The sequence below is a fragment of the Balaenoptera borealis genome (genome assembly GCF_965194805.1).
Source record: "Balaenoptera borealis genome assembly, chromosome: 1".
In the NCBI taxonomy this organism is placed as follows: Eukaryota; Metazoa; Chordata; class Mammalia; order Artiodactyla; family Balaenopteridae; genus Balaenoptera; species Balaenoptera borealis.
The window spans coordinates 92,935,885-92,962,738 of record NC_138860.1 but is presented as its reverse complement, the minus strand read 5'-3'; the positions used below and the strand labels follow the sequence as shown (position 1 = coordinate 92,962,738).

Here is a 26,854-nt window from a genome sequence, read left to right as displayed (position 1 = left end):
TTGATTTCCATGCTCTCGGCACATACGAACAGATAATCCACAAAATGAAAAAAAAAAAAAATGTCTGGAACTGACTTTAATCACCAGGGGTTCTTTTGTAGTCAGTGGTTCTCAAGCAAGGGTAATTGTGACCCCCCAACCCCACCCCAGGAGATATTTGGCAACATCGGGAGACATTTTTGGCATCACATTGGAGTGGGGAATTGCTCCTGGCATCTCACAGGCAAAGGCCATGGATGTTGCTAAACATCCCGTAGTGTTTGGGACCACCTACCACAATGAAGAATCATCTGGGCTGAAACGTTAATAGTGTTGAGGTTGAGAAAACTTGCTCTATCATAATAGAACCCAATGTAACTTATCCCCACTACATTCACTTGTGAAATTAAGTTACTGTGCTTCTGAACAATTCTCAAATATATAAAGCATCTGAGGTGCTGTCTTCTTACTGATCCTGTGATGAGGAACCACTCAGCATACGTAAATCAAATAAATGTGCATCTAGATGACAATGCCAAGTTCAAATCTGAAATTTATGAAGGGAGTTTACAGTGAAATTGCCAGCAAGAAATTAACAACTCCCCTAGTGTTACCAATTGTGGCTAACCCTAATCTGTATTAAATTCTACAATGAATAGCTAAACATTCTTCTGAGTCTCAGGATTCCCACATGTAAAGTCAGAAACTTGGCTGTTCTCTGATAACAAGGTCAATCACTAAGATTTAACACTTAAGCTATGTCTATAAGCAGAGTAAATTGCTTTGGTTTGCTGTGCCTTGCCTATTTGGAGGGCCAGCACACATTAATTTTGTTACTTCTATGGCATCAAGACAGCCCCTGGATAACTAGAGCTAATGAATTATTCAATACTTTTGTGGTTCACCATAATTTTGCAGGCATAGGATTGTACCGATATTTGAGAAAGACTCTTAGAAACTCTGCAAAACTAAAAAGGACTCAGGGATCGTCTAGTTTAGTCTTTAATCAATCAAGTAGTATTCCCTGGATGACCTACTATGTGTCCAATTCCATGCTCAGTATCAGAGAGAATACTAGACAAGCATAAAGCACGAGCTTAGCCCTCACGTAATAAACAGTACAGGGGAGGAGATGAGACAAGAGCACAGGAAATACTTAGTGAATAACTTGGGTTCTAAATTGTGTTGTACGGACTGTCAGCAATGACGGGGTTCAGAGAAGCCTCAATCACATGGAACTGTTGATATTTGTTCACGTGTTTACCTCTCCCATTACACTGACAGCTACCAAGAGTGCAGGGACCTTGACACTTTCTTCTTTGTGTCTGTCTTGGTGTCTAGACAGAACCTGGTCTGTAGAAGCCAACAAATTAATGTGCATTTAATAAGTGAATGAATGATCTCAATAGGAAGCGGACCTTGATCTTGGCCTTGAAATCACAGGAATGTCTAAATCAGTGTTTCCCACCCCTGGGATGTCAAAAGAGATTTGATAAAACAAGTGTTCCATGGTCAAATGCATTTGGGAATTGTTGGGTTAGAAACAGCTTTCTTTAATCAGAGCTTTCCATATGCTAGTATGCATTGGGAATCTCTAGAAAGGTTCACTTATCTGAGGTCAAACTTATTTGATCATGGAAACATTTTTTACTGAAGATTTGGTGACATCAATTTGAATCAATACATCAAGAAATTCACTTTGAGACTAGTTAGTTTAAATTATCCAAAGAAAATCGTTTCTTGGATTGATCTGTGCTTCAAACACAGTATAATGGAGCCCATAAAACTCTGATTTGGGGATTTTCAAGAGAGAGGAAAAAAGAAGTCCTGTCCCTCTAAGCCAAGCTGTGTGAAGGAAAGACCAGAATACATTTTATGCTGTCCTTGAGCAGTTCTCATAAGTGGCCTCTTTGCCTCTCTGGTTTAGAATGTCCTGCTTTGGCCTGATGTAATGGCTTAAGCCTTGGATGGACATTTTTAAAAATTTTGGATGAGTCTTTTCTTAATATTCCCAGTGGGCTTGTACTTTTCTTTTTTTTAATGTCTTTTGCCCTGAACTGCTCAACTGGGCTTGATAAATTCTCAGCAGACTGCTGGCCCCAGAGCCCTAGATGATCTGGGACAGCTGCTGTTTGTTTTTTGTAAATCTGCACTTGCTTTGATTTTGGTGGGTTTCCTTACATAGTTTCCAATTATAAGGATCACTTATGGGCACCAATCCACTAAAAAGGTAAAAGCAAAAATGCCTATTATGTTGTTTCTTTACCTTATTAAAAGTTTCTCTTTTTTTAACTTTAATATATCTTTCAAATGTACAGTTGTTTTTCCTTTTCTAATCAACTTTTGAAACAAGTCTTCCAGATCCCAAAGGGTTTTTATTAAAAGACAAAGCAGTTTAAAAATAATTGATGGTGAACTGGGGAGTTGAGTAATATTCTATTGCCATTGGGAGAAAATACAAGCAGACAGTGACACATTTTGTGAATTATTTCTGTTTAAACATCTGAGCCTGAGGTTACAGTTGAAGGCAGAGTTAAATCCATTTCTGCAAGTAGCTTTGCTTTTAAGATAAATTTGTAAAATGATTCCTAGTACATTGTGTCATGTTCTAGCCCCGCGTATAGCCTTGAATTTTGTACCTGGATTCCTTCCAAAGGAGAGGGTTGTTGGGAATGGGCCTCATTATAGTACATCCTCATCTGTATCAGGGCTTGGGGGCATGGGTCCAGAGGATGCCACTGCAGAAAGACCCTGGGTCATACCACAAACAAATGGATGCAATTACCAAGTTGAGGCGCAAAGTTGTCAAGTCCTGTAGAAGTGTAGCAGAATCAGACAGGAGCAAAAATCCTGGTGTGTCTGACGCACCAAGGTTTGTGTACATGGTTCTGTGGAGGATATATGGTATACCCTCTAAGACAGACCCTTGACCCTGGTGGCTCTGGGCCAGTCAGCCCTCTGGTCACATTTGCTTCTGTTGCTTTTCCCAGAGCTTGGCTTGGGAGGCTCGCTCTGCTGTGACTGCACCTCTGTTTTCTCCAGCACACAAAGCTCCATTTGTGCCGCTCCTTCGCCCCAGAGTTGCTGCCTAAGTTCTAAAGAAACACTGAGACCATCTCTCAGAAAAATTAACAAACCCTTTGGGCACAGCGCCCCTTATAGATGACATGAACTGGATTTAAGTCACATAATTTGTGGCTAGTGCTTAGCAGTTGTTCAGTTTAAGTCAACACACATGTGATGAGCACCTGTTCCATGCAGGTACACCACGCTGGGGATTGCAGGAATTACAGAGGGGAATAGGACTGGTCTAGTTGGAGTAACGAGTTAAGTACACAAACGGCTAAACTGAAACACAGAATGACAGCATATTGTTAATTCACTTGTTTAGCAAATACATAGAGAACCTACTACCTGCCAAGGCCCTATTTTAGATATGGGGATACAGTAGTGGACAAGGTGAAAAAGTTCCCTGCTTTAAGGGACCTTAAATACTAGTGGATATGGACAGAAAATAAAGGACAAATAACCAACAAAATGTCAGTTGGTGATAACTGCTAGAAAAAACAAAGCATGATAAGGGTTTGGGAATTACAAATTGGGGACGTGCTAGTTTGTGACAGGAAGGTCTTTCCGATGAGGTGACGTTTACAGAGATCTGAATAAAGTGTGGCAGAGAGTTATGCAGAAATGTGGGAGAAACATTCTAGGCAGAGAGAATGGCCAGTGTAAAGGTCCTGAGGCAGGAACGTGTTGGGCTGAAGAGAGCAAACATTCCCCTGCGGCTGGGGCAGAGTGATCCCTGGGGAGAGTGGCAGAAGATGAGATCTGAGAGGCGGCTGGGACAGCTCTTTTAGGGCATTATGGACCTTGGTGAGGGCTTCGGACTTTATTCTGAAGGAGAGAGGAAGCCATTAGAAGGCTTTGGGCAGGAAAGTGACCTGATCTGATATATTCTAAAAGGAGCACTCTGGCTGAGCTTGCACAGTGGGGACCAAGAGTAGAAGCAGGAAAATCAGTGAGGCGGCTCCTGTAATAATCTGGCAAGAGGTGGTAGTGGTCAGGGCTAGCATGGCAGTGGGAAGACGCTGTGAGTGGGATCTATTGAAGGAACAGAGTGAACGGGATTCCCGAATGGATGGTGGTATGGAGGAGTGAGGAAGAGGAGAATCAAGAATGCCTCCAAGGTTTTAGCATCCAGCAGGATGGAGCTGTGATTTCCTGTGATAGAGAACACCGGGGAAGGAGCAGATTTCAAGGGCAGAATCAAGAGTTTGGTATGGACATGGTAAATTTGAGATCCCTATTGGACAAGAGTGCAAGTAAGCAGCTAATATGGAAATCTGGAGTTAAAGGAGAGAGGTCAAGAGCTGTAAATGTAAATTTTGGAAATCCTGAGATTTGGAGTTTGTCTGGGATAAGGAGCCCGGAGAACTAACTCACTGAGGTTTATTACGTGATTCAATTTCTGACCTTCATTTTTCTGTAGATGAAATTAAACAAGTCATCCTGCTCTGAGACCCCCTCCCCCTTGTCCCCTTCTGTGCCTTCCCTGGTCAGTCTCTGGAAGCTTCTCAAAAGCAGTCACTCTGTCTTATTTAGCTTCCTATTCTTTATACTGTCCAGCATACAACTGGCATATCAGAGGCTGCAAACTTGCTGTTGAGTTGCATTGAGCAAACCATTTATCAAATACCTGCTATACATCCAGGGCTATGCTACGTGCCAGGTGATATTATGAGTGGTATAGGGCACCAGTGGGGAGTCAGTATCCTTACACATCAACCACTAGAGAAACCAAGAAGCCATCTGTCAGAGTGAAAAGAGATGCACAAACAGTCAGGGGCCTAGGGTCTGGTCTGGTCTTTGTTACTCAGTGACATCCGGTAAGTCATCACACATCCGGGCTCAGTCTCCTCATCTGTAAAATGATCTGGACCAATTATCCCTAAGATTCCTTTCAGTCCTAAATTTCTGCCTCACCAAATTATGCATTATTTATAGGAGTAACTGGGACGAGATCTAAGACCTGATGGAGGCTGGAAGACTTGAGTTGGGCCCTAGATATTTGTTTCACACTCATATATCTCAGATAAATTCAAAAAAGGAAACAGTATATATATATATATATATATATGGCTAATGGTAGCTAAAATTTATCCAATATCTTACATGTGCCAGCTATTGTGGTAAATACTTTAAATGGATTATCTCACCTAATGCTCATAATATCTCTATGAGTAGAGTTGTTTGTTTTTGTACAGAGGAGGAAACCAGAGTATATATATTTGCTTAGGTTAATCTCAAAAATCAACCAACCAACCAACAAACTCACTCTAACAAACAATGTTTTACTCAGATTACGTAATTTTAACCTAGAAAATCTCAAAGAGAGCCAATACAATTTTGATTAAACTTTTAAATCGTAGAGCAACTGAAATAGTTTATTAACTAACTAGCATTTTAAGATGTATTTTTCTCAAATGACATTGCATATTAAGAGAAAAGATTTCCCCATAACCTCAGGATTTGTTTGTAACAAGTGGAATATTATTTGGGGACTGAGTGTAATTTTCTCGAACAAGTATGCACAATTCCCGATATGCCATCCTGCTTTTTATTCCAATCCCACTACTCAGAGATAACCAATGTTAACATTTTGGTCACATCCTGCAGCACTGTCTTTGGTACTCAAATTTTCATACCACTTTAGCTACCTAGAAGTACTTTAGTTTGACATGGGCCTGGCCCCTCGGAGTGTGTAATGGAGGAGGGAAGGCCTTTCTCTTGCCCAGTTGGTAAAAATGGAGTCTTGCACAGGGGTGAGGAGGTGGAGTCATGGCTCCTGTAATTTTCCGATGTGATGGCGCTTGCCTGGAGCCATCATGTGTTTGCAGGGCAGCTCTGAGGGCTGGGCATCTGATTTCAATAAGCCCAGAGAGCAACTCCATCCCACAGTGCATTAGCAGGCAGACACATCTGCTCTGTCTCCACACTCCGCAAGCCAACAGAAAGTTGCTCTTGTGGAGCCTGTGGTCCGGCTTGACAACCGAAGAGAGTAGTTGCTGTTGGAGCCTGTCCAATCCCTGTGGAGGTCAAGTTTTGACCCAGAGCCTTTCGGAGCTTAGAAGCCAGGCTGGTATTGTTCTTTATCGTTAGTCGTGTTGTCTCAATTAGAAACAAAAAAATCTATGAAGTCTGGATGCAGACTTCTCAAGTCTGGAATTCCTCCCACATATGGAAAACAAGACTCACTCAAGGAAACAATGCCACTGTGTTTGTCACCCACATACTTTGGGATCTGAACACAGAGAATAACTTGCACTTTACCCGAGCTCTCTTCACCTGGGACTGATAAAGAGATTCCACTGAGCAGAGCTGCAGTCAGGAGACCCCATTCAAGTGACTATGTGCAGCAAAGTAAACGCTTGGCTCTCACTGTCGAACTGGAATCCCATCCCTGCCACTGGCAGGAGTCCCGTGTCACTGAAATGTTTGGGTAATTATTGGCAATAAGATGTTTTATTTAACAATATTTAGACAATGCACATGATAACATAAACTCGTTAGTTATTTCAATGTTAATAAAGAAAATATCCCTTGATCTTCAGACCGTGTGGCTTTCGGTGGAGTAAACAGATAACCCTGTGCTGCTCTAGGAGATGGTAAGCAGGCAGCATCAGTCTTCACCTTTCCCTCCCACAAAGGCTGCCCCTCCCCTGGCCCCACGGTACACGACTTCCCCCTTCTCTGGGCTTCCCATCCTCTCTCGTGGCCTCTCTTCCAGGACCCAGGGGGGGCTTCCCAGGGGCAGGCTGCAGCCAGATCCTGTGGAGCCTTTGTGTGAATTAGTGGAAGGTGCCCTTCCATCAGCAGAGCTCCCACTCACCCCCTCGGCCGGATACCCGATACAGGACACAACCTGCACAACTGCCGTGGAGAATGGGGACCGTCCACAGTCCCTCTACGGATGGCTGGACGGGGCTGTCCTCTGGACTGCCTCACTGACTCACGGGATCTGGGCCAGGACCCTGGAATTACGGCGCATTGCCAGAAGGGTCAGTAGGTACCCCTGGACTCCAAGGCAGTGTCAGCAGAGGAACAGGGAGGGGATGTAGCTTCTCCGCACAGCAGCCGGGGGATGTAGCTTCTCCGCACAGCAGCCGGGGGCTGTCACCACATCCACCCGCCTCTCGTCTGCACTACTGTGGGCAGCTCACCTGTGCCAACCTCCTTTGGCACATCTTCTGTGACCTCCAGCCACCCTCTCTCTTTCATCATCTCCTCTGTGCTCTAAATACAGAGCACCTACACACAGCAACCGCTGCGGCATCAGCATGTCCGACCACCCTGGCGGCCCACCTGCTGGTCTCCCCCCACATCCCCTTTGGGCAGCCTCTGTCCCTCAGCACATCCACTGCCACCCTGCGTGTGCAGTTTGATAATCCGAGAATCTAATTCAAGAGTAGGTGTTAGTAATGCTGCCCTGATCACTTTGGGTTTTGCTTTTAAGGGAAGCCATCTGGAGACTCAACAGTCCACCTAAGGGGTGGTGCCCAGAGTGTGCTATGGGTAGATAACGTTGGGTGGCTTCACAGGACCCCCTAAATTATTCCCTGCATACCCGTGCCTGGCTCTAACTGAAAATCCTGGCTGGGAGACTTGCTGGTTGGTGTCACCCAGCTTTTAAATCTGATTAGAGGTTAAGCTAGTAAATGGTTGAGTTTCCATAGCACAGCGGGTGCCTTCCCCAGGGTGAGCCAAGTGTGAGTATCACGGGCTCCCATCCGGGAGCTGGGAGGTGATCAGAGGGAATCATCTAGAGTGTCCCGCTTCTCTTCCCAACCAGACCCCATGGCTGGTCTTTTCCTCCAAGATTCTCCATCTCACAGCCCTGCTGACTGCCTCATCTGCGCCTGCACCATCATCCAGAGCCCATATTCTGTGTGCACAGCAGACACCACACAGACACACAGAAACACACACACACACACACACACACACACAGGTGCACACACGCCCTGGAAACAAAGGTACTTCCACTGTGAAGCACCACCTCTGCTATGTCCACCTGCTTTGCTTCCTGTCAGTCTTTGTAAGAACTCAAAACTCACTCTTTCTTTTGGCAAATCCCTTTAGAAAACTGGGAGGACAGGGAGGGTGCAAGGATAGTAGAATCAGTTGTTTTTAAAACTTGACCAAATCATATATATTGTGAACTCTGACCTGTGCTCACCTGGTGTTTCCTGTGCCTAGAAACAGACTGGGAAAAACAGTAGTGGTGCCATCTCCTAATCTCGTGCCCTCGGCTGGGCTTTCAGCCCCTGGTTCTTGTGCCCCGAGCAGCCCGAGTTATATTAAGGAAGAACAATGTCAGCCTAGCAGCCTCAGCCAGGCCCCGAATTCCTGAGGGGTCAAAGCCTGACTGGAGATCTGCCTGACCAAGTGTCTCATAGAGGTGGTTGATAAATATCATTAGATGGCAAGGGGGTGACGAAGACCACAAGAACGGGCTCTTTCTTAGAAGCCAGATGGCCCAGGGTGTGACATAAACAGCCCCAAGGCCCCAGTCACTTGTTGACAGTGCCTTTCTGGGAATAGACTCTTGGAAGAGTCTCTGCAGGAAGAGGACAGGCATTTGGCTTAAAGGGCAGCGTCTGTGCTGTCCACAGCAGGAAGCAGGTGGAACGTAGTTGGAGCCCATGGTGTGTTGGTAAAGACGGTTCTCCAAAGTGGGAGGGACCTTGATCTGTAGCATCTGCTGCTTTCTGCGGTGTAAATACTCCCACCGTGGCCAATCTCAAGCTACCAGCGTGACCTCACTGAGTGTGGAGCTGGGAAGAGAAGCTCGCGGTGGAGCAGATGAGAGCCTGTCCGAGCCCGCTCCAGCACACCACTGTCGGAAATATCTTCCTGGGTGAGGAAGGGAGGCTTCCCTTTATCTGGGGAGCATCTCTCCTTCTCCTCCTGCCTACCTTTCCTCTCTCAAATGAATCATGCCTTCCTCCAGGAACCATCCCTGCCCCCCTAGGACCCCCTCTTCAACGGCATGTGGATCTCTCACATGGAGCACTTCTCAGAGTGGAAACCGCCCATGCCTTTGTGTGATTCTTGCCACTGTCTTCCCAACTAGTCTGTAAGCCCTGTGAGGGAGGAACCTTGTACAGTTTTTGTGCACCTTTTATCAAGGGTGCCTGGCACGGCTCCTGGCACAAAATTGGTGCTTGTGAAATAGCTGATGAAAGAGTGAAAAAAAGAAATGACCTGAGACCTGAGCTGGGCTTGGTTGATAACCCTGATTTTAGACAAGGCACTTCACTTGCTACCTTTTTGTCCTTCTTTTTCAAAATTTATATCTATATCTCTATATAAAGACTGAATGATTTCGCATGATTCTTTCAATGCTAAGATTCTATGGATATTTGAGTCAGGAAGGTAATGCAATTTTTGACTGCTTGCAGCTGCTTCAGCAATGTCTTCACTTTTTTGTGCGGGGTGTGTGGGTGTGTGTATGTCTGTATATGTGCGTGTGGTTATAAGTGCCTGTGCGTGTGTGTGCGTGTGTGCATGTGTATGTGTGGTGTGGAGGGTAGACGGGGCAGACGGCGGAAACATGAGGAAGGGGGGAAGAAAATCTCATAATGAAATGTTTTCATTTCCTTTTCATGTCCAAGGCCACCGGGTCATAGAAGAATCCATCTGACAGCCAGCCCTGTGGTATTAGATTCATCCCAGTGATTCTTTTTCCCAAAAGGCTAAAGGCTTCATTGGAATTAAAATGAAGTAAGAACTGCCAGTCAGTTCCTAAGTCCCTTGTGGGCAGGTCCAAGTCTTAAACGTCCTTATATCCTGCTAAAGCCCAGAACAGTGCAGTGAGAAGCCAGTGACACCTGCTGAATAGTTAGCTTTAAGACAGACCTCACCTTGGCAGTAGGAGTTAGTCCTAATCACCAGTTTTGTTGCAACCAAAATATTCCTCCATTTTTATAGGTTTACTTAGGAACACATGGGCAGAAACATCCTCAGAACATTTTATACATTTTGGTAGCTTTGATCACAAATCAGGCAACCTACAATTTACTTCTCCTTGAGTCCAAGGAAGCTAGAGGACCCTTCTCTCTGGGATTGCTTTTCTGTCCCAGTCCAGCACTTTCTGGCAAGACCAATGGCAAAAGCTAAGTTCTGGGCCCCTTTTCCTTTTACCTATTGCTGCATAAATTCATTTCAAGGGCCATGGCTCCCTTGCTTTTGTGACCATCCCAGGAAGGAGAGGTGAGAGCCCAGTGAGACCGCCACCAAACCCCTTGTAAGAAAGGAAAGGAACTGTCCCCTGTCTGTGCATAGCATGACATTGCCTTTCCACATGACAGAGCCACATGGAGGCAGCAAGGAGTAGATCCCAGAAATCTGTGGGAGTAATTCTTAGCTGGCTGTAAGTGCTCTGCGACATGGACGGACCCTTGCAGGTGGGGGAGAGGTGCTCCAGCCTAAATCCTGGAATAGTGCTTAGGAAGCTAGGTTGCACTTTCTACATGGAAGCTTGACCTGAGTAAAGAGTTGCAAGAGGACCTGGCATGGGGAAGACAGGTTGTGATAACAACCATGACAAAAAGAACCCTAAACTTTTCCAGGCTTACGTGCGTGTTGCTACGTTAACCATCCATAGGCATTATTATATTTAATGATCATAGCAACCTTATTAGTACTGCCATTTGACAGACGGCTTAACTGAGGCTTACCCCACAATTGAACGGTAATCACAGGAACACCGTGACGTTGAACTTCTGCCTTCCTCAGCTAGGGATTTCCTCCCAGTGTTTTAAACTCCATTCCCTTTCCCTCTCACTTCACAAAGACCTTAAGCTCCAAAATATTTCCATGAGTCATTGACTGATGTCTGAAATTTTACTTTCCAAGATTTTAATAACGAATAGCAAATAGCTGCCGTTACAGCTTTTTATGTGCCGAGTACTGTGACATATATGCTCTCATTTAACCACTGCTTTATAAAGGAGGTATTATTATTATTATTATTATTCCAATTTTACAGTTCAGGAAACTGAGAATCAAAGGGAGTTTTTATAATATATGTAAAGTCACACAGTCAGTAGGAAGGAAGGACCAGGGCCAGCCTTTTGCTTGCTCTGCTGCCTCTGAGTGGTTCACTGCCTTCTGACCGAGGGAATTTGATGGCTGCTGAGAGCATTTGCCCCTGCGATAAGCATCTGTCTGAGCCTTTGTCAGCCACGTATTTCTTAGTATGAACGAAGGGTCAGAGATCAGCCTTTGATGGAGTAGAAGTTTGAGAGCATCAAATCTCTGTATACCGAGGCCTAATGATGGAAGGGGGATCCAGTGACAAGTGGCAGACAGGTTTTGTGACCAAAAAGTCAAAGTGAGTGTCAGCGGCTCTCTGAGGAAGCAGCAAAGAGATGGTTAGCTCAGGGGTGTCTTATGGCTTTCGAGGATGTGTGACAGACGGATTCATCACCTTAGCTCTACGAGGCACACGGGGCCCAGGCAGCTATGAGACTATGTCTGCGGGGAAATCCATATTTCTATGGACTGAGTCAGGACTAAATTAGACATTGGGGTAATGTAACGCATCTGAATTTCACGACCATTATATCATTCTTTAGACCTTGTAAATGTTCATGATGATATTTTTGGTAGGTTGGAGCAAGCTGTCTACATCTGAGGTGTATTATTTTAAACCTACATTAACAGACTGATAAAATAGGGTGTTGGTCAACTAATCCCCTATAGTCATATCCTCAGAAGTATCCAGGCAGCAAAATGAACCAGAGTTGTAAGTGTTCTGAGGTGGCTGTGAGGGCACAGACACTGACCATACGTGTCACTTGGAGCAGATGTTGGGATGAGTGGAGCTATGTCCCTGGGACGAGGCATTCCTCTCCCATGGGGGGCTCCATGATCTACAAACTCTGGAATTCTGAGACCTTGGAAAAATAATCCATGATGTGAACCCAACCCTCCTCAAGAACTGGACATTTACATCCTATTGTGAGGTGGCACGGGGGGCTGACCTGGGGCGGGGGGGGGGGCACCCACTCATCAGCTGGCATGTGCTGCACGTGGACTACATACACATTGTCACATGTGGCATTATGGGAGTTGCTTTTTTAAACTGAAGCACAGGACCAATGTTTGGCAATGGCTCAGAGTGTTTGAAATCAAGACTATCCTGGAACCACATTTTCATAATTATCTCATGTAATACCAACTAGATATGGGTCAGTATGTCTATTCAGGACACAGTCTCTGCCTGGCTACGTGAAAGGTCTGATTTTACCCTTTGCTGGCCTTTCTAGTGGCCCAAGTCCAACTCACAGTCGTCTCACTTGGCTCCTGGAAAACTTAGAAGAACCCCCAGTTCCTTCTCCAGGAACTACTATCAGCCCTTCAGGATGAGCTACCCAGAGATTTTCCCTGGAGATGGCTTCTCTTCCATCCCAGACCCCTCCCTCCCTCCATACTGAGCTCTGCTCCTGATCTGAACCAACTGGAGCCTAGATTTCTCCTTCCTGCTCCTGCTTTTCTCCCACTCGCCTCTCTTTCCTGGCTCCTCTCTTCAATCACGCGTCTTAGACCTCTGAGCTCTCCAGCTCTGCTCTCCACCCTATTGAATATTAAAGTCCACAGCTGGCTCTAATCTACCAGAGGTGCCCCCAGGTACATTCAGGCTTCAGAGGAGGCCACAGCCCTGCTCCATTTGGGGCCACCTTAGCTGAAGGGGTGAGGGCTGCACAAACTTGCAAAGCAGCCCATGTCACACCTCCTCCAGGAAGCCTTCCCCTACATGCTGGATCCCACTGATGGTCTCCTTTCCTAACCTTCTGTAGTAATCCCTGTCTGTGCCATATTTACCAACCATTTATTCATTCAACAAATACTTCTTGAGCTCCTATATGTGATGCAGCCCTTGATGAACACAACAAAAAGTCCCTGTCCCCATTCTTACATTCCTGTGGAGGAGAAGGATAATAAACAAGAAAACAAATAATAGAACTAAGTACTGTGAAATAAAGAAAGTAGGGTAAGGGAACAGAACCTACCATGGCAGGGTTTGGTCGAGTGGGGATAGACATTAAATTACGGTGTTCAAGAGGTGACATCTGAGCAGACCTAAACGATGAGCAAAAGCTAACCATGTGAAGAAGACCTGTGGGTAGAAGTGTCCCCAACCGAGGAAATAGCAAGTACAAAGGCCTAAGATAGTAGCAAGAGTGATATGTTGAAGATATAGCAAGAATGTCAGAGAGGCTGCCACATAGCAGGCGATTGGAGGAGTGATACAGGACACGGGAAGGAGGGTCAGGGTCCAGATCACATAAAGGCATTCTCCGCCTCACCCTGCTGACGTTTTGAGCCAGATAATTCTTTGTTGTTGAGGGCTGTCCTGTGCCCTGCAGGATGTTTAGCTGCATCCCAGACTCCACCAACTGGATGCTGGTATCACCCCACCCCCAGCCCCCTCCACGTGTGACAATCAAAAATGTATGATGAAAAAAAAAAAATGTATGATGCCAAATGTCCACTGGGTTAAGAACCATTGAAATGAGGCCATGGCAAGGGTATGGATTTTATTCTCTGTGTAATTGGAGGGTTGAGAGCTAAGAAATAACGTGACATGATTTACATCTTTAAAAGGGCATTGTGACTGCTGTTGGGTTAAAAGGCTGTGGGAAACAAGAGTGGAGGCAGGGAATCCAGGAGGAGGTCCCCGTGTCGTCTGGCTGAGAGGTGACAGTGGTTGGGACTAAGAGGCAGTAGTGGGATGCTGAGAAGGGACTGGGTTCAGAACTTATTTGGAAACCAGCAAGACTTGCTGGTGGATTGAATACAAAAGGTGATGAGGAAGGTCCAGTCAAGGATGATTTCTAGATTTGGGGTCTGAGCAACTGGGCATAATGATGTCATTGTCTAAAATGGGGAAGACTAAAATAAGACTTGGAGAAAAGTAGTTCAGGGGTCAAAAATTCTCAACTTGAGATGTCCATTAGATCTCCAAGTGGCCGTGACAGTAGAACAGAAGAGCCTGGAGCCCAGGGGAGAGTCCAGATTGGAAATAGACATCCAGAAGTTGTAGCTCATCTTTAATGCCTGGGGGAAAGAAAGGACCCTGGACTGAGCTCCAGGCACTCCAATATTTAGAGGTCAGAAGAAGGAAAAGCCAGCAAAGGAGACAGAGAAGAGGGCCAGTGAGAGAGAGGGGACATTAGGAGAGCTTCGCATCCCCGAGGCTTCCTGGCCTGGCAACCTCATCCGCCTTGGACTGTCCTCAGCCAGGTCACTGCCTAAGCGGGGAGCCCCTTGGGCGCTCATTTGTGATCAACACCAAGGACCACTATAAAGCTGGGTTTTGGACAACCCAAGGACCTGGCAGGGGTCACCTTGTTTAATCTTTGCACTAAGGAGTAAGTGCTACTAGTTCCATAACACAGCTGAGGAAACTGGAAATCAGAGAGCTGCAGTAATTCGCCCTCGATCACATGTGTTTTTCAACCCCACTCCTGGGCCTGGAGCCCTGGAGAGTCTGATTCCACGTTCACACTTTTTCCATGGTACCCTTGGCCTCAGTCTCTCAGGGGCCCACACAATGCCTGGCACAGGCCTCCATTCCCACCATGGTAGGAACGGCTTGTTTCTGCCTAGGCTTACATGAAGTGCTTTCACTTCTGCTGCTGCATTTGAGACGGGCAGGTGGGAGCTGGGATGGCTCATGCAGGGTAGGTGACTGTCAAGGTCCCTCACCCAACTACGGGCAGAGCCAGCACTGACGCCGGGAGTCTCACGGTGCTTGTCCAGGGCTCTCACGTCTTACCTCTTATACCTACAGTCAAGGTATCTTCCCAGCTGGCAACCATATTCAAGGCAGCAGCCCCATCTGGTAATGCAGGGGCAATATTATCATTCTCATTTTACTGATTAAGAAACAGAGGCTCAGAGGGGTTCTGTGATTTGCCCAAGTTACACAGCTAGAAAGAAGCTGAGCCAGAAATAAATCCCCAGTCTCCTAGCTCTCAGTATTACTGAGTTGAAATAAATAACCTATATCTGACTTAACCATTTTTCTTTCTTACATAACAACTTTCCCAATCCATAAAAGAAATAAGCTTCAAACAGGTTTGTGAAATGTTCCCAAGCACAAGTGTTGCCAGTCAGAATTCTGCAATAGGTCCATAATCATTTAAGAAGTGGAAATGAGTAGAAGGAGGACATTCTGTACACTGTGCCAACTTAAAATTCCTTTTTTCCCCCTTAATCATAAAGGTGCTTTAAAAATAATCTTTGAAACATATTTGTTGCTTTATTAAGCCTTCTACTTTCTGACATGTCCCACTCATTTTTAGAAAAAATCAAAACAATACTGAAAAGCCCCACTCCCTAAATATTTTCTTTCATTTCCAAGATACAGAGATGCTGACACATGGGCATGAAATCTGGAGTCAGGCTTTGGTGTCTGACCTCCTGAAAAAGAAAATGAAAACATTTCTAAGTGTTCACACTTTCCCTGTGAGAGGACAGACACAATACCCTTGAACCCAGATGAAAAGAAAGGTAATTCGTTTCATGCATAAGAAATATTCTTGGTGGTATGTCATGTTCTGGGACAATTGATTCCATTTGTCATTGCAAGTTTCAGAAAGGGTGGAAATATGCTTTTTGTCGTCCCCCCCCCCCCCGCCTTTTGGGCACAGAAAATGTTAAGTCAACATTCACTTTTTCTTAAAAACAAAACAAAACAAAACAAAAAACCCAGGTGCAACAGTGATGGATTTAAACAGCCTCTTAGCTGCTTTACTTATGGTCCAGTCAAGCTCCCGGTGCTTGGCTCAATATAACCCACCTGCTTAAGGAGAAAGGAGCTGGGTATGATGTCACAAATGTCTCTCTTCTGCTATAAATGTTATTTAAAATGTGCAACTGGCCTGGTGACATTAGTTTTACAGGGAATAGTGGGATGAGTGGTGGAAAAGCACGGAGACTCTTACAGAGATGAAAATTATACGAGAACCACGTCTGCCTTCTCCCCTTAGGCCCCCTGCCCTGCAACCTCAAATAGAGATGTCTTAACTGCCTAGAAAGGAGCGTTAAACCTTTGGTCTGGATAGGAATTCAGCATTTGAGGAGATGTCACTAATAATCCTCTTTGAATCTGAGTGGTGAAAATGGGGCCCAGGGGGAGGGCATTTTACAAGAAAAGAGTTGGAATGAGCCCCAGGCGAGCACGGGAAACAGAGGAGGGAGAAAGGTGAAGCTTCCCTCTGAACAAAGAGGCAGCAGTTTGTCATCCTTGATCTGTCTTCAGGGGCTGCGTTAGCCAGGTTCTCAGGAAAACTGGGGCATGCCATCTTTGTGGCCCCTGGTGTGGGTCACTCTTCCACACTTCCAGCTGGAAAGGGGTGGTCTGGGCTCAGTGACACATTAGGGCCAGGTTGAGGACCGGAGTCAGGATTAGGGTTTGGTTTACCTGAAGCTGTCAGCTCCAGGGCCCACGCCAGGAGCCTTTAGGCTGTTTATACCAGGAGCGAAACTGAAACCCTCCACGTTGGGGCTGCCTGGAGCCTCGCTCACGAGAAAATGTTAGGCTCTCTGCTCTGGGCAGGAACTTCTTAAGAATTTGACAATGTCAACATTTTAACGGTATCTTAGCCCTGTTGCCCTTACAAAAATATACTGAGAAGGAAGGATGTGATTTGTGGGAACACAAGCTCCATACAGAGTCACTATACCACCACATTAGGACCAAAGCATTCATCCCGGTCACAAGGCCAGGGAAGGCTGGGATACCCCTCTGATGGTTCTTAGTGACAGGGAGGAGGATGTCTTGGGCCCCTTGGACAATTACTGTCATGATCATGTCTGGGGAACAGAATCACAGAAAGATGGCTATGCGAACGTGAAATAGGAGAAAGACGGTAGAGGAAGGTAGGGACAAAGATGAGATATGATTGCCGTTGTTTCTTCGCTGGGTTGGCCAGAGAAACAGCCAACCTCAGGGATAGAAACATCTAGGGAAGTCATGGTTCTGATGAGGTTGATTAGTCTCAAAGAAGAAGATAAAGAAGGAGGAGGAGGAGGAGGGGGTGGGGGAAGGAGAAGACAGATGATGCCAGTGGCTCTTGCTTACTGAGGCCTCCTTGGTGCCAGGCACAGTACCAGGCACTTTATGCATCTTTGTCACTTAATCTACACAACAGCCCTATGAGGAAGCAATTAGTCTGACCTTACAGATGAGGACACTGATCCTTAGAGTATTAAGTTACCCAAGATCACACAACTAGGAATCACAGAGCTGGGATTTAACCCCAGGTTTGCCTGGCTTCAGAGCGATGCCCTTTTCCGTACAACGCTGCTGTCTGTGCCAGTAGCTTTTAAACTTTTTTAACCGTGACTCACAGGGAAAAAAATATATATTTTCCATCATGATCCGGTATGCACACATATTGTGCAAATGTATATACAACTAAAATAAAAGTTTCATGAATACTTTCCCTTTCTCCATGCAATGCATATTGATTTTTTAAAAAATTTACTCTACTTCTTTCTTTAAAAAAAAAAGAGAGAGAGAGAGAGAGTTGTACTACTTGATTTCGCATCCCCCTAATGGGTCTGTAGTTTGAAAACCATTTTCCTTTCCTTTACTCTATGGCAGAGTAACATTTGAAATGGTTTTCAACTTCCTGCTTGATCTTGTGGCATGCTGGGGAGCCCCTTTGCTTTGGAGGCAGGCTGCTAATTATGCACCCTGGACCATCCCTCTGATGAGGGGACATCATTAATCAAATATTTCAGAAATTACAAATATCTGACAAAGCCGTTCACTTGGAAAAGAGTCAGTCCAGGAAACCGTCCAGAAAACATAATCGCTGATCTCAGGCACCGACTAGTAATATTTTAAGCAGTTGATGCATGCTTTCGCAAAAGAAACTATTTTCTCTGCCTTCAGAACCTAAAGGACACATCTGCTCTGACGGGGCAGTGCAGTCACCGTCTAACAATAAATGCCCAAGGAAAAGAACAATGCAAGGGGTTGCTGAGACTCTATCACTCCACCATCAAGAATAACGTTGTCTTTCTCAGTTTTTGGTGAGTACACCCAGGATCTGAAATTAGACCGCTTTGCAGTGCAGTGTGTACGTCTCCACCCTGGTTTAGGATTTGGGGGTGATTTTGTTTCGGCAGCTAGGCGCAGGGACAGGGTTGGCTGAATCAGATTTAGATCATGGAAAGTGAGGTCCAGATCAGGTGGCTTCAGCACAAGTCAGCCCTGAGGAGCCGCGGACTCAGTGACTTCACTCCAAGCAATGTGTATGCTAATTGAGAAAACATGTTCCTGTGATGGCCTCATGCAAAAATCCAGATTTATGAATTTTTTTTTTTTATTCCTAAGAATTCCTTGAATATTTGCCGTGCGTGTCTATACAGCCTCCCGGAGTACTTTTCCTTCTTATGGAGTCGAGTTGTGTTTTTCTGCTGTTGGCCCAGGTCAGGTTTTTAAAGGGTGGGATTCTGACAGAGCAAGCGGGCACATGGTCTCAGGCAGTGGGGAGAAGCAGGAAGAGGTCAGGAGGGGAGAAGAATAGCCTACACCTTCTGTCCTTCTCTTGGGGCAGGAAAAGCAGTTGAGGCTCAAGTCCTCAAAAAGCAACTGTTCACAAAGCTCAGTGAGGGGCCCTTCTTTGTGCCTCTGGCCCTTTAATGCCCTCTGGACTGGCTAAACCCCACCCACCCAGCATTAAGACAGGACTCAGGCTCGCTGGGCACTGCCAGTGTTCCAGGCTCTGGGCTAAGTAAGGGCTTTCCTGCCCTCCCTCCTCTCATCCTCGCAACCGTCCCCCGAGATCAGCATTATGAGTCCCTTTTACAGATGAGGAAACTGAAGCTTAGAGGGATTAAGTAATGTGGTTATAGAGCCAACGAGAGGCAGAGCTTGCCTCTGAAGCTAGTTCTATCTTGTGCCAGGGCTGCTCTTATACAATCCTACCCGCCTGCAGGACAACCCCTCCCTCAGGAAGCCTCTCGAGAAAGCAACGCGCCATTCAGGCCTCTCTGAGAGCCACACAGCTCGCACTTCTTCAACTAGTTTCCATTTTGATATTGGTCTCAATTGCTCCAAGTGTGTTCATCTAGATGACAACATAAAAGAAGCTGCAGACAGATTTTGTTTGGTCTGCACAGGTGTTTTGAAAAGTGAAGACACTGTACATTCAAACTCAAAGTTTTGACTCTTTTGGAAAAGTTGGAAGATCTGGCCACACTGGACCTACAAACCTGCAAAGCAACAGACGGCCTGTCCCCTTCTGATGGGCATAACCTCTCTAGTTTACTGCAGTCCCCATGGGCTCATGGCCTTACCTCATTTACATTATCTGATGAGCCTCTCTGAAGCCATTTAAATGTTCACTCTAGAGCCAGCTCCTTGGGCAGGATCATGATTTATATGTATTATGATTCTCCACAGTGCCCAGGCCCCTGGTTAGCATATTAATCAAGATGCTAATTGAGAGAAGGAAAATCAGTCCAGTGGCCTGATGTCCAGTGAGCCTGCCTCCCCCGGGGGTGAGGACTGTTCCCCCTTTAACCACAGGTTATACGCTATTCAGCAACAGCTGCCCAGACACTGACCCTTGGGGTGGGAGAGCACAAATGCCCGCCTGGCTGCCAAAGAAAAATTCACCTCCTCCTCTTCCTTCTCTTGTAAACTTGATAAGATACATAAAATCCTAAGGAAACAAGTTGTTGGAGGAGGAGGAGTTGGTTATGCGGGGTAAGGAACTGAAACACTCTTAAAGCTGCCAGTACAAATGGCCATTCGCAAGAAATGCCTTATTTAGAGAGCATTACATAACATCTCTGAGATACAAGTCTGAGGAGAAGTTTGCCTCTGAAAGAAAATTGCAGGAGAATATCCATGAGTTTCCTTTTACTCAGATATCATGAGGCCAAGGTAGTTCAGAAGGTGAAATGTTTGGTTAAAATTCTATCAAAATGAGAATGTTAATGACAGAAGGTCAAAATATAGGTGGGTAGATTCCTAGAGAAGCTTCAGTGCTTCCAGAAAGATTTCTTCTCCTAGTGCAGCAAAGCTTTACACATACAGAGGCATAAAAAATGCAAAGATGATGTTGTCCGATCTGAAGTGAAAAGCACAAAAGGAGGACTCCCTCAGATCAGTACCACGGAGGGAGGACACGGGGGAAGGGAACTCGTGTTTGTCGAGTGCCTGCTCAACTGTGGGCCAGGCCTGTGCTGGTGTCCCATCAGTATCATCCCACTTGATGTGCACAACAGCCCAACAGAGCAGGTCCTACTGTTCTCTCTGTTTCACAGAAGAGGAACACTGGGTACAAGGGACGCCCTCCTGCATCTCTGGTCTCCTGGTGCTCACCTCCTTCCTCCCTGCTCACTTAGTCCAGCTGCCTTCCGGCCGTTAGAGCCCAGCATGACTGCTCCTTCCTTCGAAATCACAATTCAAAGGGAGCCCGCCTCTCTTGGCATCTCTCATACAATGTGGGAGTTCATCGTATGGTTATTGACAAGGATGAGGTGGCTGACCTCCAAGCCAGGCCTGGTCAGGTCCAAACATGGGACGGCACTTCTCCAGACCGGACAAGTGAGAAATGCAAGTCACTTTAACCTCACATCAGATCCACGGTGATGGGGGGCAGAGACAGGACCTCCCTCCCCCAACCCGGGCTGAGCTCTCATGGCTTCCAGCGAACGGCCCTCCCTGGGCTCACTCGGGAACAGCGTGCCGCGTGCAGACAGATGATATATTCCGCCATCCCTGGCTACCGAAGGAACAGCCAAAGGAAATGGGAAAATCAGCCCATCTGTACCAAACAACAAATACTTTGTGGCTATTGGGAGACGATTCCAGTAGTAGTGGATTGTAACTGCCCTCGATGTGGAATAGCTTCTGTGGGAAGCTTGGGCTGTTCATTCCCACTGACTTCGGAGCTAGATCGTTCCACTTGCAGAGCTCTCCACCTGCAGAGGCCCCCACGGGCAATGCCAAAACATCTCCCTCTGCTTACCCCAGTGGGGAATTTTCAGGGAAACCCTGACTGTCTGACTGACTAATACTGCCACTAATAAAAAGACGCTCCGTGTGTGAAAGAGGCTGGCCAAACCTGGCAATTCAAAAAGCACTGTTGCTAGTCCCACTTGACAGATTGCATCATCAGACCGGTCTCAACCTCATTTGGGAATCTCCTTAAGTCTCCAGTGTCCATTTTTTGGGGCCTCATTAGGAATCAAATTCAAACTCTGCCAGTTCTACTGCTTTGGTAGTTTTCTCTCTTCTACTGCTTGGGGGTGAGTAGCAAGCAATTATATCCTCCAAAGTCATTGTTCGTTTTAGCCGTTTGCACTATGAATAACCAAATGGTCCTATTTTTTGTCCTCCAGTGAGACCCTGGGGCGGAGGAAAGGATAAGTGAGAATAAACCCAGTGCTACAAGCACCATCCCTCCAGCGCAGTAGCATTGCTAGCCTACTTTTTCAATCAAATGTCACATTATTGATTCCCATTTATTCTCACAGCTTGGGCACTGTTGTATTAATTTGCTATCAACATGTGCCCATGTTGTATGAAGTGATGTCAGGGCTGGGGAAGGCTCTGCTTCCTTGTTCTCTCATTCAGAGCAGGGACCTCCTGGTGCCAGAGTGTGATCCATTTAGTAAAGGAGAGAAGGATTTCCTCCCAGTGCTGTGGACACCCGGGGCAGGCAGTCTGCCTGTGTTTTTAATAGCATATGGCAGAAAAGGAAGCTGCCATGCTCTAATACCACCCATCCCTTCTCCCCACTCTTTCTGGTTTTCTTTTCATGTGGGTCATTTGTAGTCACACTCTACTGACAAAAGCAAAAGATGATGCCCAGCGGGACCACAGCCCTGCCAGTGGCTTCCTGGAGCCTGATATGCTGGCTCCTGGAGGATAGAGCCCAGGGCTGGACCTCTGAAGCCCCAATTCAATGATTAAATAATAGATGACTGGAACATAGGGCCTGAAAGAAAAGCCCTTATTGGTAATTGCCAAGGGAGTTCTCAACCGGGAGCAGTATTATCCTTTTAATAAGCATTTAGCCATATATGGGGGGAGGGGATTTGGGGTTGCCACCATTTCTGTCATTTTAGTAGGTGAGGTAGGGATACTAAACTTCCTGCATTACATAAATAGGTCATCCTCAACCAAGAATCATCCCCAAATGCCAATAGCCCCATTGAGAAACACTGGTAACCCACTACCCTTCTCCTGTAGATTGGGAGAGTGAAGGCTGGGAAGTTTAGTGACTAGCTCAAGGTCACAAAGCTACTTCCCTCCTGTCTTACAATTCAGGAAACTACCACAGGAAGTTTCCCCAAAATACAGGAGAAAAATATCAAGAGATCATTTCAGTGTGATTCCTATTGAGGCCAATAACCTATAGAAACTCCTCCAAAACCTATAGAAACTCCTCCAAAACATGGAAAGTAACCCATAGAAGAGTAATGAAAAAATCTACAACGCTTTTTTATTGTATGTTTTCATTATTCTCGTCTTGGCCAAATTTTGTGGCTCAAGGTCTGTCATCTCAGCTTAAATGGTGACAATTCCATCCTTGTGCACAACCAACCAAAAGGTCAATGACCTCAAAGCCTCAGCTTCTCCAGCTGCATTTCTGCCTCAGGGCCACCCCAATTTCACTGCTATTTGGAGTTAGGATGTTAACAGTCTCCCCACTGCCAGGAAGCAAGATCCCTAGTAAAGGGTTGGGGAAGGGTCTTTCATCTCCATTTACTTACTAGAGACCACCATATGCTGTTCTGTGAAACTGGTCCATCACAGAGTTGATTTCTCCGGACTGGCTGAGCCTGGGAGCTGTCAGTTTAGCTGATGGTTCGCAAGATCAGAGGTGCCAGTCAAAGAAAGAGAAGCCTTCTGAGGACATGGGTTATTTGCTCAGAGATATAGAGACTATATGTGAGTCCTCAGCAAGCTTTCCACTGCCTGCTGAGAGCAGAGAGTAGTTTTCCTGCGGCTCCAATGCAGTTGCCACTGAAATAAGGCACTCCACGAATGTGAAGCAGTCGTGTTCAGCACTCATTTAAAAGTAAAGTGTGCGATTTTCTCATCAGTTTAATCTCAGTAGTGATGAGAAACTTCCCTCGGGCTCCAGCCTTGCCCTGCCATGCCCTACCCTCCCTGCTGATGTCGGCAGCTGGGGCCCCCTTCCTGGCCACCGCGCAGATTTTTCCATGGAAGAGGAGAGTGTGAAGCCTCATCCCTTGCTCCCTCTGGCCCTCCGGGTGGGGGAGACGTGTGGTGGGTGATAGGAGAAGGTGGGAACCTCACTCCTTGACAAAGGTTAAGGGTATGGAAAGAGTCACCAGGCTGCCCTGAGTAGACCCAATTTTCCAATTCTCTAGTGGGTCTGGGCTGCTTTGGGGTAAGATGGCTGTCCAGGGATGACATGGCACCGGCATCTGGCTGTAAAACCCTCTGAGGTGCTCCTACAGTTGTGTCAAAACATGTCTCCCTGGGCCCCAGAGACCTTGGTTTCCCATGCGTGGTGCCTCCTAACATTTTTCCCTTCAAGACTGCCCTTTTTCCCACCTGCGCAAAAACACTGGGAAAAGCGTATGGGGGAGGAGTTGACAGCATGTGATGTTAACCCCAAACCCCTTCAACGACCCAAGTATGAGGAGAGTTCATTTCCTCTGTGAGTCAACGCCAGCAGGGCCAGTCTCAGCCCCCAGACCACTCTCACTCACCCCGCACCCCCAGTCCTCAGCTGCCTCTGAACCTCTGGGAACATGGCCCATAGTGGATTGACATTTGGGTTGCCCAGGCTGACATACAACTTCTTCCGCAGAAGAGACCCTTCCACATCTAATGTAGTCTTTCTTAAGTAGCTCTTCAGAAGGGGAAAGTTTCAGACATTCGATAGGAAATTGTAAACACTGCACAAGAAGAGCTGGCAGGGCCCAACCGCTGCTGCCTTTCTGTATGCTCTGAGAGGGAGAAATAGTCCCCTCCAGCAGACTTAACTGACAGCTTCAAGAGTTTGAAGGCCCTGGAGAGGAGATACTGGTGGGCCCTCCACTTCCATCTCTGAATTTAAGAATGCAGCTGGCCGTGCATGTGTTGGGGGAGGAGGGGGCTGGCTGGCAATGGGTGCGCCCAGAGGATGGAGCCAAGACTATTAATCAAGTGCCCTTTCTCCAGGACAATTAATCAAGTGCCTTTTCTCCAGGACTTCCACTGGCCTCAGAAGACAGAGGGGGCAGAGATACCCAGGAGAGCCCTATTTTGGTTTCCAGCTGGGAACGTGCACTGAGTTTTCCTTAATACCCCTAGCACCCAAAGGCTTTGCAGTAATACACTTTAATGCATGAAACACCCATAAATTATCCTACAAACTGTTACAACTTCCAACCTGGAACAACTTGGAAAAACCAGCCTAGCAAGCAGGCTCTTTTTTAATCTCTCAAGTCACAAGAGAAGAGAAAGTTCAAGCAGAATACACCTTCCACGAGAATGTCAGAGGTTTTTGGGTTTTTGTCTTATTTTTTGGAAAGAGAAAGGAGAGTTGAAATCAGAATGAAGCTGCTTGTTTCCGATGGCTCAAAGATGCCGCTCCTTGACCCCAAGTCCTCTCCCTCCCCTGGGTCTTTGCCGCTTGGACCCAAGGCGCTGCCCGCCCCACCCCTCCATGCCAGCTTCTCCCACACCTGGCGGCAGACAGCTGGAGGTGAGGCGTGAGACCCACGTAGCAGGACCTTCCATGGAGGTCCCTTGGCGAGCAGGCTTCCCCTATCAACCCCTGGGGCCCTCACTCGAGACTCCCAGCCCTCCGGCGACCCGCGGAGGAGCCCAGAGACCCTTGCTCCATTCCCTGCAGCAGGTCCAGAGCCCCCTGCCCCCCTCGTCCCCTTACCTGGGGACAGCGTAGCGCTCGCGCGGGACTCGGCGCACCCCCCAGCCCGCGCGCGCCGTGCACTAGCCCTCCGCGGCGCAGCCCACCACTCCTGCGGCCCCAGCGCGCTCGCAGCCCGCGCATCCCTCTCGCCACGCTCCTTCGCTCTCCCTCACTTGCGCGCTGTCCCCGTCTAGCAAGTCCCTGGTACCGCGGCGCGGCAACTGCAGGCGCTAGGGTTGCCTCCCGGACTTCGGGCCATCGGGGGATCGGGAACTCCAAGACCTGAGAGAGCGCTGCTCCCCACGACTCGCCCGCCCGCCGAGGCTCCCGCGCTCCCGCGCTCCCGCACCCACTGGGGACGCTCCTCTCATGGCCGCACTTCAGCCCGCGGAAGCCTCGGGGGGTGCCCGGAGATCTCGCCAGAGCGGGATCCATGCATACTCTCCCCAGGCGCCCAGCCACGCCGGCCCGCGCCCGTGCCCGCGCTGCGCCCCTCTCGGGCTGGGCTCGGGGCAGCCTGACTCACCGCTGCGCTCCCCTCCGGCTCCCAGCGCTCTCTGCTGTGCCGGAGCGCCGAGCTGCTCTAACACAGGCTTCTTGAATTCTTAGCCCCTCCTCCCGGACTCCTGAGTCACCCACTCCAAATCCTTTCTCCCACTCCAACCCTCCCCGGCCCCAGCCCCGCACCTGCTCTGGCCAGGCGGAGGTGCCCGCCAGTAGGGGATCCTGGGGACGAGAGATCGATCTTTCCCGGGAGGGCCGGCTCGACCCAGCCAAGAAGGGGTTCAGACCTCCAGAGGTCAAAAGGAAACGCACGGGGGTTGGAGGGGCTGCGCGCAAAGCCCGGCTGGCCAGGGATTTTCTGGGGCACCAGCAGTGGGTGCTGATCTCGGTTGCCAACGGGCCGACAAGCTGGGGGTGGGCTGAACCGCCCGGCCCTCCCCGCACCTCCCCGCCTTTCCCTCCAGCGTTGCCTGCAGCCAGCGACTGGAGCAGGGGGCCGGAGTGTCTGCCCGGCGTCACCCTCCGTGCCCTAGGCTTCGGCTGCTCCTGCTGCTGGCAGCCAAGAGAGAAAAGCCCAGAGACCTCTTTCTCCCGGGACACCTCCCGTCACCCTGGGAGAAAAGAGCACCCAGGGGAGCTCCTGGAGATACCGGTGCCGGGGCTTCTCTGACACGAGGGAGGACTGTGGCTCCAAGAACCAGAACCAGCTGGAAGACCCTGGGGGTAGGGGCAAGTCCTGCGTAGGGACGAGGGGCAGAGGACTTAGGCATCAGCACCTAGAATCAGAGCATTAACTTGAGGCCCTGACTCTGGAAGTTTCCATCCTGGGGCCCCCCATCCTCCTGAAATTGTAGGCAAATTTGTCTGGCTGTGTGTGACGTGTGCACTTTTCTGGGTAGAGGGTCGGCAGCTTTCATCAATTTTGCAAGAGTTCTGTGACTCTAAAGTGACCTAGGCAGAGAGCCTTCTGCTTCACCCCAAGCCCTACCTAAATTCTGCTTTTCCTCCACCATCCATACTTTCAGTGAGGTGGGATCTCCTAGATTGCCCTCCAAGATTTCTTGGGTTCCATGGATACAGACCTTGATGGGGGAACTTGTCTGACCCATGGCCCATACTAGCAAGGCAGAAATACCCCTTAAGTCAGATTTCTACCAAGTATGCCTCATTAATTGTAATAATGTTCTGGGGGATTCGTGGGTCTTTGAAAATTCATACCACCATCCCCTCTGGTGTTGAGCTTGTAGATGTTTTTCTTCACTTCTTCCTTGAGCAAATTGCCTGCTGAACCCCTACGCTGTGCCTGAGTCTACAAGGGAAGAAGGCATGTAGGGAGAGAGACAGAGAGAGGGAGCGGCAGAGTCTCCCTTTATGGGTGAAGCCATGCCAGCACAATTAAGGTGAAGGTCACTCTCAGGTGCCGGGATTTAGTGAAGCAC

At 47.7% G+C, this 26,854-nt stretch overlaps 1 protein-coding gene across 2 annotated transcripts in view; it reads right to left on the bottom strand.

Annotated features, from left to right (window-relative positions):
- Positions 1 to 25,512, bottom strand: part of NGF (nerve growth factor) — a 49,859-nt gene extending 24,347 nt beyond the window's left edge. Inside the window, exon 1 of one of the 2 annotated variants that reach the window (XM_082369637.1) lies at positions 25,438 to 25,512. The gene's annotated coding sequence lies outside the window, so the exon portion shown is untranslated. Of the gene's footprint in view, positions 1 to 25,260; positions 25,285 to 25,437 lie in introns of those variants that run through there. The other variant, XM_082369636.1, reaches the window with a different exon arrangement.
- Positions 25,513 to 26,854: the final 1,342 nt, after the last annotated feature.